We start from the raw sequence: 4742 nt of genomic DNA on the forward strand, positions 1-4742 counted from the left end.
GTTCCACTGTGTTGGCCACGCTTGTCTTGAACTCTTGACCCCAGGTGATCTGCCCACCTCGGCCTTCCAAAGTGCTGGGATTACAGGCGTGAGCCACCACGGCTGGGCCCAAATGATTTATTTCCCTTCATTTTATTGCAACGGCAGTGAATGAGCAGGTCATACTATGTCTGCTCCAGACTGAATGTTTGTGTTTCCCCAAATTCACAGGTTCAAATCCCCAATGTGATTGTACTAGGAGGTGAGGTCTTTGAGAGGTGATTAGGTCATGAAGGTGGAAACTTCACAAATGGAATTAATGTCCTTATTTAAAGAAGAAAAAAAAAAAGCCCCCAAAGAGCTCTCTCGCTCCTTTTCTCTATGTGAGGACACAGTGAGAACTTGGCCATCTGCAACCTGGAAAGGGCCCCTCACCACAACTCGGCTGTGCTGGCACTCTGACATCAGACTTCCAGCTTCCAGAACTATGAGAAATAAATGCTCATTGGATAAGACAGTCTATGGTAATTTGTTACAGTATCCCAAACTGACTCATGCACATTTTACAATGAAGAAACTGAGGTTCACGGAAACTAAGTGGTTTATCCAAAATCACACATCTTTCACTTGTCAGAGCTCTGTCTCAAGCCCAAACCTTCTGACTTGAAGTCCAGACCTGTCTCTCTGGCTGATTTTAGTCCTGACCTTTCTGTTAGCTATGTGTTGTGGGGTGCACGTCATGGAGAGCAGGTGTTTGCTCATTCTGTCCACTGTCCTTCCTAGTGCCTAGAATCCATGGTAAGTACTCAACACATATTTGTTGGATTAATTAATTCATGAGTTAGTGACTGTCACATGGGGTCAAGTTTTGCTGGTTGGAATAGAAAAACCAGGGATTTGGGAACTCAGTAAGAGTCTGTGAAAGGGATATAAAAATCTTCCTCAGTTCTAGCGTCAGCAGGTAGGAAGAGGGCCACTGTCTCTCCTATGCCCAGATAATAGGATGTCTGTAGGGTCCCCCAGGGCTGAAGCTCCCCAGACACTTCAGTCTTCCTGAACAGGTGAAAGAAAACCTTGGCGGACGGATGGCTCCTACCACCCCAGGAGTGGGGTTCTTGGAAAGGTATTATCATTCCCATCCGTCAGGATGGGGCTGGAGCTCATCGCCTTCCAAGAATGTGACTGACGGCAAATTTGAGTTCAAAAGAAGATTAGATTTCAAGGCAACTGGAAGCTATTCAGTTGAAGCCAAGTTTTACAGGGTGAGTTTCCTCCCTCTCCTCTCTTCTCCTTCTCCCTCCAGGGCAGCCCAGGGCTTGTTGGGACCTGAAAAAGAACTGACAGCGCCTGACTGTTCCCCTAATTGAGGAAAGGAGAGATGGAAAACCAGGCTCTGGACTTCTTCACAGCCCAGGGAGGATCCAAGGATCACATCTTCCTGGGTGCCCTGGGGGGACTGAGGCAGCTGTTGGGAGTGAGTTCCACACAGTGGTGGGGGATGCCTGGGCACAGCCTGAGCCCCCATGGCCAGCACTCAGCAGCCTCCCTCAGGAGGAGGAGAAACCTTCACCGTGCTCTCCAATGACTATAATAAAATAGGTCAGTAACAACAAATGGAAGCCTTATGTTTGTACCGAACTTTCTAACTTAGAAAGCCCTCTTGCAGTTTCCATTACAACTCCACAGTGAAGCAGGTGGGTGGATGCTGCCAACCCTGTGCCGATAAGAAGTCTGGGGCCTGTTGGGCACAGTGGCTCATCCCTGCAACCCCAGCACTTTAGGAGGCTGAGGTGGGAGGATTGCTTAAGTCCAGGAGTTTGAGACCAGCCTAAGCAACATAGCAAGACCTTGTCTTGACAGAAAATTTAAAAATTAGCTGAGTGTGGTGGCACACACCTGTATAGGCCCAGCTGTTCCAGAGGCTAAGTTGAGAGGATCACATGAGCTAGGAGGTTGAGCCTGCAGTGAGCCATGACTGCACCACCGCACTCTAGCCTGGGTGACAGAGAAAGACCCTGTCTCCAAAAAGAAAAAAACAAAAAAAAGAAGTCTGGAGCCAAGAGAGGTTTAAAGATTTCAACGGGTGACAACCACTGGATGGAGCACCTCCACTATACCTGGTATGCTTCTAAGTACTTTCATGTTTGAGCATTTAATTCTCACAGCAACCCTATGAAGTAGATACTATTTTTATTCTCATTTTATAGATGAAACCGAAGCTCAGATACACTAAGTAACTTGCTTAAGACCCTGCAGCCATTAATGGTGGAGCCAGAATTTAGAACAGGGGTCAGCTATTTAACCACTACTTGATTTTAAACTTCTCAAATCAGAGGAAAATCTCATCCATAGTTTTTTGGAGGGGAGTCCCCAGGTTTGAGCTTTGTTTGAAGATGTGGTCACAGCCACACCCCTGTAATCCCCATTGAAGCCTCGCCAAGCCAGCCATCATGCTTGCCATGGCAGACTAAGGGTGCTGGGGAGGAACCCAGACCAAAAGGTACCAAGCACACAAATGCGAGAACCAGCACACCGATGGTTGGAGGGCAGCTTAGCAGAGAGAAATCAAAAGAATACGGTACCAGGAGGGCAAAACAAGGATATTCAATGCCCACCTGGTTGGTCAGCAGCCAGAATGTCTGGAGGAAGGGACAAAAGAAAGGGACAGTCTAAAGGAAGCACATGGTTCCATCATCTTGTTTATTTTCTGCACGGCCCTGCCATACGACCTTATTTAAACCTCACATCAATGCTGTGAAGAAACTGAGTTCTAATAGGTTGAGTTACCACCCATTAATCTTACTATAGTGTTGGTAAAAACCTACTGTCAACATAAAATGATCTGAATTCTAAACTATCATTATAAATTCCCAAGTTTCCTCCCTTCATGGGCTTCATGGGCTTTATGGGCCAATCAGTCAAAAACCCTTAGCTATTTAGCATTCAAGACCTTTGCAGGGAGTCCAAGGAACTTCGCACTTGGCACCGTCCCCAACTGCCAGAAGCTGGCAAATTCACGGGAGAAGATTCCTCCCAAGTTCATCTTTCCATCTACAATCAACCGTGGATGAACTGGTGCTTTGTTTGAATAGCAAAGTAGAGTGTTTTCAGCATGGAAAACTGTAGACATAAAGCACTGAAAACAAAACAAAACAAAACATAACAAACAAACAAATAAATGGAAATAACTTTTCATTCCCTCATTAGTATTAACCTTAAAACATCTATTAATAGTAATAAAACAAGCTTACTTAAAATCTTCCCCTCATTATGAAATAAGAAACAACATATGCTATTCAAAAACTTTTGTGCAGAGGAGTGGTGTCTTGCCTTTGAGTAAAAGTGATACAGTCCTCTAACTGCTCACTTAATTAAACCTAATTTTATTTATGGATTCCCCCTGGCCTCTCCCTTGCTTTGGTTCTCTTCCCATTTAAGTTCTTCTAGTTCTTTCAGATCCAACTGCTGGTCACCTTTTCTCCTTTCTAGTAGCGTCTTTCGGTCTTGCAGAGAAAACTTTCTCTTATTCCTCTCAAGCCCAGCCCAAGGGGAAACCAAACAAGCAAGCAGAAAAACCTAGCTTGCTTTGCAAGTACACACAGGAGAAGATAAAACAAGAGTTCACATCTGAAATGCTATGTGTGTCTAGTGAATGTTCTAGACCAGAAGTTTCCAAACTTTCTCCAGTCATGGAAACTTAGTGTCTCTGTAATTTTCTCATGGTGCCCCAGGCAAAAAAAAAATACCAACACTTCTGTTTATTAAGTAATTAAGTAATTAGGTGCAAATGACTTAAGTGTTTGTGGCTTAAAAATTTAGTAGCCATTTGAAAAATTAATACACAAAAAGTAGAAAGAAAAAAGGTTTGTATTCCATTATTAAATAATTACAGTGACTTATTTATGGGCACTGCACAACTTCTCAGACCTTGGAATCAGGCTGTACAGAGCCACCCTCATTTTCTGTTCCACATTGATTTTCACATGGAACTTATTTGTTTTAATCACAGCAACTGCAAAAAGAAAAATATTCCATCAAAAGGAATGTGATACAATCTAATGTTGAAACTGGGCACTACCTTGAGTTAGGAGTGTGTGTGATGTCTGACAGATGTTTTCTTGGAGAAAATGGAAAATATTCCATAGCACCCTGGGAGCTCAACGCGGTGCCCTAAGCACATCAGCACACAGTTTGGGAACCACAGTTCTACACGATAAATGCAGTGAGCACTCAAAGGAGGAACAAAAACTTTCAACTAAGATGATTCACGGAAGATTTCGCAGAGGAGGAGAAACTGAAGCTGAGCTTGCTGGTTTGGCTGGGTAAAGAGGAAGGGATGGGAGCAGGCCAGGAGGGAAGGAGCTGTCTGCAAAGGGTCATAAGCAAAGTGCGATGGAAGCCAGAAGAAGACTGGACTAGCTGGAGAAAGATATGGAGAGAAAGCAGGCAGGTCTTAGCCATTAGCCTGAGGGCTGGGCCCTGGCTCACCTCCCCTGGGGTCCATCCTTAGTTCTCCTTCACTTTCTGAATTTTTACCAGTTTATGTCTTCAATTAGGCTGAAAGCTCTGAGAGAAGGGACTGTCTGTCTACCTTTGTATCTTCCATACCCAGTAGTACAGAGCTTTATGCAGAGTGTCCAACAAATATTGTCCCTATTGACACCGACTCCTACTGAATGCCAGTATCTGGGCCTTTGCAGACCAATGGCACAACCAAAGGGGTAAGAGGGAGTGGTGGGGATTCCAGTCCCTGGACAGGCTAC

The sequence above is a fragment of the Trachypithecus francoisi genome, unplaced genomic scaffold, assembly GCF_009764315.1.
Source record: "Trachypithecus francoisi isolate TF-2019V2 unplaced genomic scaffold, Tfra_2.0 Lachesis_group17, whole genome shotgun sequence".
Classification (NCBI taxonomy): domain Eukaryota; kingdom Metazoa; phylum Chordata; class Mammalia; order Primates; family Cercopithecidae; genus Trachypithecus; species Trachypithecus francoisi.